This window comes from Eurytemora carolleeae, unplaced genomic scaffold (genome assembly GCF_000591075.1).
Source record: "Eurytemora carolleeae unplaced genomic scaffold, Eaff_2.0 scaffold901, whole genome shotgun sequence".
Taxonomy (NCBI): Eukaryota; Metazoa; Arthropoda; class Copepoda; order Calanoida; family Temoridae; genus Eurytemora; species Eurytemora carolleeae.
The window spans coordinates 28,336-41,554 of record NW_019396793.1 but is presented as its reverse complement, the minus strand read 5'-3'; positions in this window follow the sequence as shown (position 1 = coordinate 41,554).

The following is a 13,219-nucleotide window of genomic DNA, read 5'->3' as shown; positions in this document are numbered from 1 at the left end:
GATTAGAAAATTTGGTAGAGCCACGGGAATGTTTTTAGCTGGGATTAAAACTTCTAGATTGAGCAGATTGCTTTTCATAAGAAAAACAAGGTGTCGGGCAAAGCTGGGTTCCCAAGCTGGTATTACTGCTTAAGTTTTCAGGGTGTAGAATACTTAAATCCGTTCAGGTGTACTGCAGTGCATACATTATACACACATGTTAGCTAAGTTGTTTTTAACTATTGTCATAATAAATAAATTTATAAATTCTGATAATAAAAACATATGCACTGTAATTATTAAGCAATATGAATATATTTAGGAAACAGAAATAAACCCTTCAACAAAAGAAAGTTAAATTATACTTGGCATTAGCGCGCGCTTCAAAACGATAAAATGTTTTATCTTCACCAAAAACAGGTCTTTTAGTAAGTCTAACTAAATATAAAAAAATTAAAAGGAGCTTTAAAAAGTAATTTCGAGTGAACCTTCATTGATAGAGTTTCACCACGGTAGCCGTAAACGCGTTGTCAAGTATGAATTATGTTATTAAGGATACCGTTGTAAATTGGGAATGGTTTTTTTAAAAATTGATAGTCAGTTAAGATTAAAATGACAGTATATAGTAGTAGTATATAAATATAAAAAAGAATATAATAACGGATAGAAAGAGGGGTTGATTCGTTAATGTGTTCTTGATCATGAACATTAATAAATAATGTAAAAACTTGGATCTATAATTCAGCTCGATTGTATTGTTCAATCTTTCATCATTGTTCTTTCTCATGTTATGTAATGTTTCTACAACTGGCTTAAACTGCCTGACAACTGCAAACCATGAACTGCACTTGAGATAAAAACATTATAAAATTGTCAGAAAAAAAGTTTTTCATGTTTTAGGAGTATAGTTGGCTATGCTGTCTAGCTCCCTACAGTATGAGAGTTCACTGTTTACTGTTCAATTCCGACCTCCTTCCCTCCTCCGTTGGAACCAGTATAGTCGGAGATACATATAATTCACTCTCCCTCCCCCTCCCTCCTCTAACTCCCCCTCACTCAAACCCCGCTAATATTTCCGACTAAGAAACTAAATCTTTATATCGCATGTATACATCTCTGAAAATAGGGGACGTGAGAGGGTCAAGAACAGTTCCCTAAAATATAAATGTGTCCTTTGTATAATATCTAGTCATGTATATTTCTACAATAGAGATATTAAGTACATATGTATTTTGGAAAAAAAAACAATTCTAAATTAATACCGTTTTAGCCACACAGGATGATCCTTTAGAGACGACCTTAGAGGAATTATTCAGTCTTTTTTCTTAAATTGAAGGTTCCCTTCAGTTTTAAACTTTATTTGTCTGAGAGTACAAGAATGCGTCGAAAAATAATCGATGATTATAGTTTGTAAGATCTGAATGATTTCTTTAGAATTAAATGGATTTTTTTACGATCCGAGACGAATATTGTAACTTTGTGAACTTGTATGGACGCTGCGTTCTTCGGTATGAGTTGTATTTAACCATTTTCTCCTGATAGAAGCAACAGATAGATATAACAATAGAAATGGGCAAAGCGAAGTTCCGTTATCGAAAATTAACGGAAGAGTCAGTTAATGAACGGCAAAACCATTAATTTTTAAATCATAAATGAAACGGATTATCCATTTAAAAAAACAATGGTTAAAATTGTTAACTATAAATCTAAAAACGGTAAATTTCGTTATTTTCTGATTAAAAGTACATGACATTTTTTGAAAAATTTAAAAATTTAACGCGTTTTGATGTTTTTAAATGTCGTCTTCTGTGTTTTATAAACCGTTAAGGAATCTTTTTTCGCCGTTTACGCCGTTAGTACTGTAATATAAGTTTAAAAACTGTGCTGTTAACGATTTGTCAACGGTTAATGTACAGTTAATTTTGTAATAACGGTACTATTAAGGGCTAAGGCCGTTAAAGATTAATAAAAAGTTTCCATTAACGCCGTTAATAAAACTGAGATCGTTATCTAACTGTAATAAAAAAGCGGAAAATGACGTTAACGGAACAATCGTTCCGTTATTACCTTTAAAATTAAGGGCTAACTGATATTTTTATTTTGTAACGGTTGGAACTAACCGTTAAAGAAACGGCTAGAAAAAGTTGGAACGTGCCCAGCCCCATATAAGAATAGTAGCAATCACCATCGAATATTTTTGACGTAAGCCTTATAGCCCCTTTCATCTTTCGCTAACACCCTCTGTAAGGTAGTTTCTTTTTATAAATTATTCATAGAGTTATTTTCTTTTAACAACAAATCCAACACATTTTGAATATGAATAGCATGATGCATCCAGAGTCTAAAACTAAAGAATGCGCGAATTTAAGTTCGAGGTTAAAAGTTCTGTAAAATAATGAATAGCTACTTAAATATTAAACTTTCTCAATTTTAAATTTGATTTTCCCGGGAAAAATCTGAACCAATCAGAGAAAAGGATTTACGGAGAATATTAAATAACCATCGCTAATCAGCTGTTCTTACTTAACCGAAAACAAAACATACAACCGTTTTTTGGGTTTACATCCAAAAATTAATTTATCTAAAACGTGAAATTTCTTTAACAAGGTTTTCACTTTTGAATATATCGTTAAGTTGAATGCCGCTTTCTCAGCAGCAGCTGAATGATGATTGAATAATAGACAAAAAGGGAAAATGCAGGATTTCAAGATTTTAAACCTGTGTTTAAATTTTAACTCGTCGATTTCGGCGAGTTAAATATTTTACCACAGGGTTAAATATTTAACCTCACGGTTAAAGTTCAGGTTTAAATTAAGTCAGAAGTGGCATTTAACCATGAACTTAAAATTTAAGTCAAAACTTTTCGTTCTTTAGTTTTGGACTCTGGTAAACAAAAAAAACAAAGAACTTTAAAACACGATTCAGGAATTAACTAAGTTTTTCAATGTATTAGTGTAGTAAATTGTAAAATATGCTTTTGGACACTTTCCATGCTACTAATAGTTATTCTTACGTCTTTATTAGTAGATTATATAAATGAAAATTTTTTAGATTTTTCTGCTTTTAGTAATAGGAATTTTAACCATATAAAACAGACCTGCAGCTGAAATTATGCCCGATCGGTTTAGCAGTATACGTTTAAATAAACAAGCCAAAAACAAACAAACATTTACATAATTCATAATAATCTTGAAGATGTTCAGAATTATAAAAAATATATAAACAGTTTCATGTAACTACAAATTCCATGTATATAATTGAAATAAACATACTACAAAGCAATAGTAAGGTGAAATTCAAAATTGTATCAGAAAGCCTTAAGCTTAACTTGTTGAATAATCTCAGGCATATGCAAATATTAACTTAAGACAACTTTTCATCTTTCAAAGCGGTTTGTAAATAGGAGTAAAGCTTATGTTTAGGTATTTACTTTCCTATGACACGTTAATTTTGACTAAAGATGGAGTAAAAACCAAGCAGAAGTTATGACATCAATTTTGACCTAGTTTTTACGTCTGCATGGAACGGTCAACTATTTACATTTTTCTATCCATCTTTGGGTTCCTTTCATCCTTTTAAATCAAATATTAATATGATTTTCTGTTTCTATATTTGAAATTTAAAACAAAAGTTAAGAATTTCTTACAAAAAGTGTCAATTAAAATTATTTTTCAGAAATGGTGTGCAAGGATTTCCATAAGAAGAATGAGAAGTTGGTAAAGCATTATCTAAAGAATAAATAAAGAGGATAGTAATAATGATATACACGCAAAACTATAACAACAAGTGAATCCTCTCTGTACCGGAGTGTTTTCAGTCATATTTTTACATCTCAATTAAGATTTATAATATAAAATTTAAATACATAGCCTAAGAAAAAAGTCTGGCAGAGAGAAAGTACAGAACATAAACATTTATTGGGTGAAAAAAGGTTCTAAATTTAAGACTCACTGGACTTCTATCCGGGACCTCTAGCTTAGCGTGATTGGGGAACTGACCTGAGGGAATTAGGAAACCATGATTCATTATTCTTGACCAGGGGATTTTAAAAACAGGATTTTTATATATGTAAAATACATTAAACATATTTTTTATTTACTGGTTCAAAAATTTTAAATTTAACTTGTTCTTGCAATTGTAATTTTATGACCCTCAATGCAAAGATTCCAATGCTAAAATCATTTCTCTGATCAAATAAGAAAAATAATGTCGTTTTCTGGGTTTAAACGTGTTAAATTCTGAAAATGTTTTCCTGACAAGGAAATGCACAAATCAAATTTGCAGAGAAGTCACCAATGAAAATTATCAGTTGTCAAAATAATAATTTCTACTTGAAGAGACAAAGGGTACCGTTGTGAACCGTACAATACCATCACTGCAAAAAGGTCATTTAAAACTTCGCTTACAGTCAATTTAAGTCAGAATCATTTGGATTGTTTTCCCTTAAAAGTGGTATATTGTTCAGAGACGTACGCTGTATGTTTTTAAAAAGGGTGAGGGCCGTTTTGTTGTCAATTCTTAGAAAATAAAGGCTTTTAATGATTTCAAACCGGACCCTTTTGCTATCATGTTTAACTCTATCCAGATTGGGCAATTTGGCTAATAAGGAGGGGGGGGGGTTGATTTTACCCCAATCCAATTCTACCCCTCTCTCTAATTGTGCTCTTACAGTTGCGATAGGGATGTTTGAGGCATGTTAATAATCCAACTTTTTAAGGTGTCTAACTTTTATGGCTAAAGTAACAGGAAGGTTTTAAAACAAATTTTTAAAAATTAGTATAAAATTATTAAATTAAAAATGTGTAGTAGTTTGCGCGCCGCTGTAGTGTAAGCCATTTTTAAGTTATGGAAAAAACGACGTGGGTGGGGTGGGGAGGACACAATCGTGATAGGGTTAAACTTCTTGCCTTTTTTAACTCTTTCCCAGTTTGGGTTACGTTTGGGGGGATGGAAGTGCATCGGGTTGAAAAATACCAGACGATCGGCCGAGCATTTAAATTAACAATTTAACAATTAAAAAATATTTGCTGACCTTAAACATTTGAGTTAAGCACTCATTTTTCTAGTAGGTTATACTAGGTTTAGACAATCAAATACCTTTTCTAGTAGTTATACTAGGTTTAGACAATCAAATACCTTTTTTTCTTAAAGAATTTGAGCTGTCAAAGTTATCTGTTTGATCTTGATACATCTATCTTTACAGTTATTTCAACTATGTGAACAAAAATGTACGAATTCATGCTCCTGAATCGTATTCAGGAGGAGACATGCTCATGCTCCATGCTCCTGATCCAGGTTGAGACAGGATATATCCAAATCCATGCTCCTGACAAGATATATTAATGCTTCTGGTCCAGGTTGAGACAGGATATATTCATGCTAGGTTGAGACAGGATATATTCATGCTCCAGGTCCAGGTTGAACCTGCATATATTCATGCTCCTGATCCAGGTTGAGACAGTATATATTTATGCTCCTGATCCAGGTTTAGACAGGATATATTCATGCTTCTGGTCCAGGTTGAGACAGGATATATTCATGCTCCTGATCCAGGTTGAGACAGGATATATTCATGCTCTTGGTCCAGGTTGAGACAGGATATATTCATGCTCCTGATCCAGGTTGAGACAGGATATATTCATGCTCATGATCCAGGTTGAGACAGGATGCACTCATGCTCCTGGTCCAGGTTAAGACAGGATATATTCATGCTCCTGGTCTAGGTTGAGACAGGGATATATTCATGCTCCTGATCCAGGTTGAGACAGGATATATTCATGCTCCTGATCTAGGTTGAGACAGGATGCACTCATGCTCCTGGTCCAGGTTGAGACAGGATATATTCATGCTCCTGGTCTAGATCGATATATTCATGTCATGCAAGGAGAATTACTTAAAATTATGCTTACAGTCCCTTTAAGCCAGAAAACAGTTCGATTTTTTTCCTCTGTAAGAAAAGGTTACCGCTCTATCTAATGAATTATATGATAACTGTTGAGTGTAGTGTATGGATGAAAGGTTACCGCTCTATCTAATGAATTATATGATGACTGTAGAGTGTGGTGTATGGATCAAAGGTTACCGCTCTATCTAATGAATTATATGATGACTGTAGAGTGTAGAGTGTATTGATCAAAGTCGTAAATTCAAGACACTATTCATTACTGTCCCATCTTAGTGTCAAATTCTGCTGAGTTCGTGGAAATTCTAACATTCACAGTAAATGTTTCTGTTAAATCAAAATAAATTATGTTCTTCGGTAAAGCTTCATCTCTCAGAAGCTTGTCAAAAGAAAATGTTAATTTAGAAGATGAAGCATGAGCAGGGTTCACCAAGTTCACCCATTAAAAGAAAGACTGGAGACTTTCTTGAGACCCTCAATTTTTTAGGTAACATGCTGAATTCCCTTTATTGGAAAAGGTATTGTTGTATTGATGACTTCAATATAAATTCAAGTTTTGTCTCCTTCCTTTTTTTCTGCTGAAAAATTCCGAATTCACTGCAATTAAAACTGCAATTGAAGATTATTAATTCTGTAAAAAGAGGAATATCAACATGATTTTTTTTCTCTGAAAAAAGGTTAAGTAGGCCCTAATGCGAACGGTACAGTAAGGCAACTCTTTAAATGAGGGGTCGAGTGAAATTTTGTCCTCAGTCTTTTACAGTTTACTTTCATTTTCTCCACCCCGATCTAGAGCGTAGTCTTATGTTAACACTATAAAAATGTAAAAAACCACAATAAACTAGTTCTTAATCTTTTATGTACTAATTTTAACATCTAGTGGATTTTTTTTAAACTATGAGTTTACCAACCAGTGTAGTTTCTTTAAACCATAAGTTTATCAACGAGTGTAGTTTCTTTAAACCATAAGTTTACCAACCAGTGTTGTGTCTTTAGACTATAGGTTTACCACCCAGTGTAGTTTCTATAACCCATAAGTTTACCAAACCAGTGTTGTTTCTTTAGACTATAGGTTTACCACCCAGTGTAGTTTCTTTAAACCATAAGTTTACCAACCAGTGTAGTTTCAGGTTTACCACCCAGTGTAGTTTCTTTAAACCATAAGTTTACCAACCAGTGTAGTTTCTTTAGACTATAGGTTTACCACCCAGTGTAGTTTCTTTTAACCATAATTTTACCAACCAGTGAAGTTTCATTAGACGATAGGTTTACCATCCAGTGTAGTTTCTTTAAACCATAAGTTTACCAACCAGTGTAGTTTCTTTAGAATATAGGTTTAACATTCAGTGTAGTTTCTATAAACCATAAGTTTACCAACCAGTGTCTTTAGACTATAGGTTTAACACCCAGTGTAGTTTCTTTAACCTTTAAGTTTACCAACCAGTGTAGTTTCTTTAAACCATAAGTTTTCCACCCGGTGTAGTTTCTATAAACAATACGTTTACCTAGCAGTGTAGTTTCTTTAGACTATAGGTTTACCACCCAGTGTAGTTTCTTTAAACAATACGTTTACCAACTATTGTAGTTTCTTTAGACTATAGGTTTACCACCCAGTGTAGTTTCTTTAGACTATAGGTTTACCACCCAGTGTAGTTTCTTTTAAACATAAGTTTACAAACCAGTGTAGTTTCTTTAAACCATAAGTTTACCAACGAGTGTAGTTTCTTTAGACTATAAGTTTACCACCCAGTGTAGTTTCTTTAAACCATAACTTTACCAACCAGTGTAGTTTCTTTAGACTATAGGTTTACCACCCAGTGTAGTTTCTTTAAACCATAAGTTTACCAACCAGTGAAGTTTCTTTAGACTATAGTTTTACCACCCAGTGTAATTTCTATAAAACATAAGTTTACAAACCAGTGTAGTTTCTTTAGACCATAGGTTTAAAACTCAGTGTAGTTTCTATAAACCACCAAGTGTAGTTTAACTAAAATCTTTGCAACAAATTTAATTCATGAAATTTAATTCTTGAAAGCCTAGATTTCCAAATAACGTCAAATATTTGCTCTAAAATGCAAATAAAATAACGAAAAAAAAATCTGAATTTTAAATTCAATTTAATTCTAAAATATTAAAGAATAAAGACTGCAAGAAAACTAATTTAATTAAAATCTAGTTATAAATTTAACTTTAAAATATTTGAAAATGTTTTCGAATTTCTAAGAATGCAGAACACAGGAATTGAGTTTTTGCCACAAACTCAAGTTTTCTAATCCTTATAGCTGGGCAACCTGATGATGTAAACCTTTGATATTTCAAACTTAGACTATTTGATCTAACAGAATTCATAGTTTGAAATATATAAAGCCTCAGACATTGGGTTTCAAAGATATAGAAATTAGAAAACAAGAGTTTGTTGCAAGAACTCATTTCCTTTGAAAACATTTTTTTAAGCTAGCTTTAATTCCTTGCGTTACTTGTGACACAGACAAAAAATGCTGGCAAATAGACATATTTTCCCTATATCCCCTTAGGATTTAGTGCCTTTGTCAATTCGGGTGCACCAGCCAGTCGAATATATGGAAGCAGAGTCCTGAACCGATGAATAGATGAGAAGAATGAAGGACTACGACTTTTATAAAATATTTTGAAAATATCAAAACTTAATTTCGGAAATGCTGTTTCCCCCTTGTATTCCTTATTCTGTTGCATTAAAAACGTTGGGTAAATTACATACTGGGGACACTATATGGGGACACTATACGGGCCGGTAAGTTGACAATACTTACATCCTTGTACCGGTTCTTATAATATAACTTTTAAACTAATGTTGCGCGTTGCTTTTGAGTCGTTGTGCTTGTGGGGCTCTCAAACTTTGTCAGCATGGCGGTAGAGTGGTACAAGTGTAAAATAATTGTAAATGCACATAAGTTCAAAAGTTGCATTTGCCGAACCAAGTACAAGGATTGACTGGCGAAATGTTTATTCGTGCCATCAGGTTGACCCAACGTATTTTATACAACATAATTAGGCGGGGTGGAACTAATTTGAAAGGAATACTATAAAAAATGTATCAAGGTTTATATTTTGAATCCTATTACTTTCTAATGTGGGTTCTCTGTTAAATTTCGAAAGTGTGTTCGAAAAAATCGTTTTTTTCAAAATTTTTCATAAAATTTGTTCATTCTGTAATATTACGAACAATTCATCGTTCATGATCGATCAAGATCTCCCAAACGATTGTATATCGTTCGTTCTTGTTTTTATCTGTAAGTCATTTTTTAATTTCTCTGAACAATCCAATTTCGTTTGAACATTGTTCGTTTTTTTCTGAACGATCCCACAAAATTTTGTTCGCTCTTAAAATTTCCGTTCGTTCAAAAAACGATTTTGAATTATAAATACATAATACTTTTGTGCAAGTTTTAATCTTTAATCCTGTCAAGTGTCAATGTTATTATTGTGTACGTTACATACATTTATCTATGTTCTTTGATTATTTTTTTTTGTTAATATTCATATATTTTTGTAGTAATATTTTTTACTGTTTATTTAGGAATACCCACATTCTTGAAAGAAAAAAAATCAGTTTAAAATAAGATTTTCGATTTAAATTTGTTCTTCATTTCTATTTATTTTTTCTTGCATCTTAATATTTTCGTACTATTTTTTACATTTTTTATTTAGATTAGATTTACTATTTTCTTATATTTTTTATTTCAATATAACACCTACACCAGATATAAGAACAAAGGGAAGGGAAATGGCGCTTATCTGGCATGAGAAAGCCAATCGCACTGCTTTTCTTTTGGTACAGAAACACAACATGACTACAGTCAAGGAAATTGCAGAACAATGTCGTCAATTATAATTAAGCTTGAATAACGAGTAGTATACTGTAAACTTTAATCAAATTATATTCTTTCCATGAGAATTTGGCTTATAGTGTTGACTCAAATATATAAATAATATATTACATGTATGTTAAACTTATTTTTAAGTTAACAATTAACAATAAATAAATGTACTCTCCTAGACTGTACAAATACCGAGATTCTTATGTACTGTATATACCTACAGTACACGCCTTCGGTTCTTTATTACTTACACTTTTGTACTTTTGGTACAGATACACATACATGACGTTTTCGCCCACTACTGCTCTAAACTTTGTAAATCTTTTTATGTATTTTTGTCTGTTTTGAAGACAACTTTGTAATTATCAATATTTTGTTAATTAGGTTTGACAGAGATGTCCTCCTAGGGTAAATATTTTAGTTAATTAGTAGCTCATATTTTCTCAAAGCATATATGTTAGGTATGTGTTAATTTTGTTAAAAACAACTGTCAACACATCTGAACTTCTGAAAAATTCCATAACTACAATCTCAAAAGTGTCATTTTAGAAAAAGCTAAATTGTGAAAGAGGCTGTAAGGACTGTAAGCGTAGTGTCATGTGAAGATAATATTGGTCGATCCACAAAGGTACCTAAAAATAATTAGATATCTTCAAACTGATATTTTAACGTATGGTTTCTCAACAACAGTGACTTACCAGTTTCCACTGCATGAAAAAATTAAGGAATTATCAGAATTGAATGCTTTTAAACCTTGATAAACTACAATATTGATCAGAGCACATTATTGATCAGATAAAAGTTTCAAGAGTTACAATATAAAACTGGCATTGTCATCTTTGCAGTTGGGTCACATTAAGTTACTCTTAGGGTCCATTTAATAAATTGACTGAGGTGATCTTAAAAACTTCAGTTTATTTAAAGTACCGGAACGACTTTCCGGTAGCGGAAAAATACAAACTATTTGTTCAGATTGTATAGGACAGCACAAAAAACGAATAAATCAAATGATGTAAACCTTTGATATTTTGAATTTAGACTATTTGATATAACAAAAGTCATAGTTTGAAATATTTAAGGTGGTAAGACAATGAGTTTTGAATTTTGAATTTTATAAATTGGATACAGTTAATATAGACAAATTCTGATTTGATTATTCTTCTTGTCATCATTTCTCTCCTTCTTCCTTTTTTCTTTTCCTTTTGTTGACTGTCCCTGATTCTGATAATTTTGAAAGAAAATAAAAATTGGTTGAAACCAGTATTTATTGCGACACTCTGCTCAAAATTAATTGTAGTTTTCAGTTTTATTGCCTATCCAATAATGCCTGACTTGACGAACTGATTGACGATTAATAAAGGGCTGATTCAGCTTCAAACACATATTCCTGATTTATTTTCTGTTTAGGGTGAAATGGAGGGGGGAAGGAGCCTCTGTCAGCCCTATCTCAAATGATGTCTCCATTCGCTAAGGGTCAAAATTGATGGTGTAGAGCCTTTAATTGGAGAGTTCCCTACCATTAGTCCTATTCAATTTTCTTTATTCTTCTTGTTTTTGCTTGTAGGTTTCTGTAATTTTACTTTGAGTTTCATGTCCAAAACCTACGCCTAGTGGTCTTAAAAGTGGAGTTGTCCACTAAGAAATCAATTCCAAACGCTTTTTCTGACAAATAGAGGAGTTGGAAATTTGGAGTAGGTAGGGAGGGAGGGTATCAAGGGACTCCCATACAAAAAAACCCTACTTTTCTTCTGGATTTATACTCTTTCCGAGTTCTGCTGCATTTTAGGTTACACATTGGAGTAAATGGGGAGTTCCTGCGATTGTACTTCATAATACCGCCTCATCTACAGCAATCTTTTCCTCGCAGCCAGCAGAGCATAAACTGGTATCATAGTGATTTGTGCACAACCTATCAGGATTCTACTTTCTATGATTCCATTTTCCTTGTTCTGGCTAGAAGGAGGGGGAAGAGAAGCATAGTAAACCCCTCCTTCTCTGCACTATTATTTTCTTTGTTTCCAAGTAGGGTGTACTGCCATGTTTTATCCACACAGGGTTTTCTTCAGCTGCAAGAAACAAGGAAAGCATTGTAAAAACCTGACTGTGCTGAAGCTCAAAAGCAACTGATTGTTGTAAAGATATATGAATTCAAAAATCAGAGTTTGTGGCAAGACTCAATTCCTTTCACGTTAAGTTTAAATCTTACATGTTTCAATCACAATTCTTTTTTTAAAGAGCTTTTGGAAAATATATCTGAATCTCTAAATTCAACCAAAAAATTTGTTATCTTTTAATTTTTAGTTAATCAAACTCAAATTTATTAAATCCCTATTTCTTTCAAACCTGATGATGTAAACCTTTGATATTTCAAACTTTGGCTCTTTGTTCTAACAGAATTCATAGTTTGAAATATTAAAGATCTACAACATATGGTTGCATATGAATATGGGGATTATAATTTTTAACTTGTGTCAAAAACTAATTTCCTTTAACCTTCTCCAGTAAACTAACCTTGAAGTTAGTGGCCATTTGCAATTGTGCTGAATTTCGTGTAATTTTTACTTTTACATACATGTGATGATACCTTTTGTTAAAGGAGGGTTTCACCAAAGGATGCAACTTTGAAAATTTCTTATTGGTCAAAACCTTATAGGTCAAAACTCCTAATTTCCTGCCTTGAAAATAAGGATGAAGTATCTAGTTTATTAATTAGATAGATTAGTGTTCAGCTGCAAAGAACCATGTCAATGTAAATTATACGATTAACACAATAGTTTCAGTAGAAGTAAATATCTCCATTTACGGATAGCGCCGATTCAAGGATTTACCTCTAATTAGATAATGAGATAGATAGAAAGATAAATGTTCAGAATAGACAACAAACACATTATGGAACCCTGATTGGATCAGGCGCTAATGGACTCGGCATACAGGAGTGTTAGATATATTTTGCATATGAAGTCTCATCCTTTGTGATTAACCCTGTATTCTGAATCACTGTGCAGTGCATCAACCTCTATAAAATTATAAATTATATCCCCCCCCTAAGGAGGGTTTCACCAAAGGATGCAACTTTAAAAATTTCTTATAGGTCAAAACCTTATAGGTCAAAACCTTATAGGTCAAAACCTTATAGGTCAAAACCTTATAAGTCAAAACCTTATAGGTCAAAACCTTATAGGTCAAAACCTTATATGTCAAAACCTTATTGGTCAACCCTTATAGGTCAAAACCTTATAGGTCAAAACTCCTAATTTCCTGCCTTGAAAATAAGGATGAAGTATCTAGTTTATTAATTAGATAGATTAGTGTTCAGCTGCAAAGAACCATGTCAATGTAAATTATACGATTAACACAATAGTTTCAGTAGAAGTAAATATTTCCATTTACGGATAGCGCCGATTCAAGGATTTACCTCTAATTAGATAATGAGATAGATAGAAAGATAAATGTTCAGAATAGACAACAAACACATTATGGA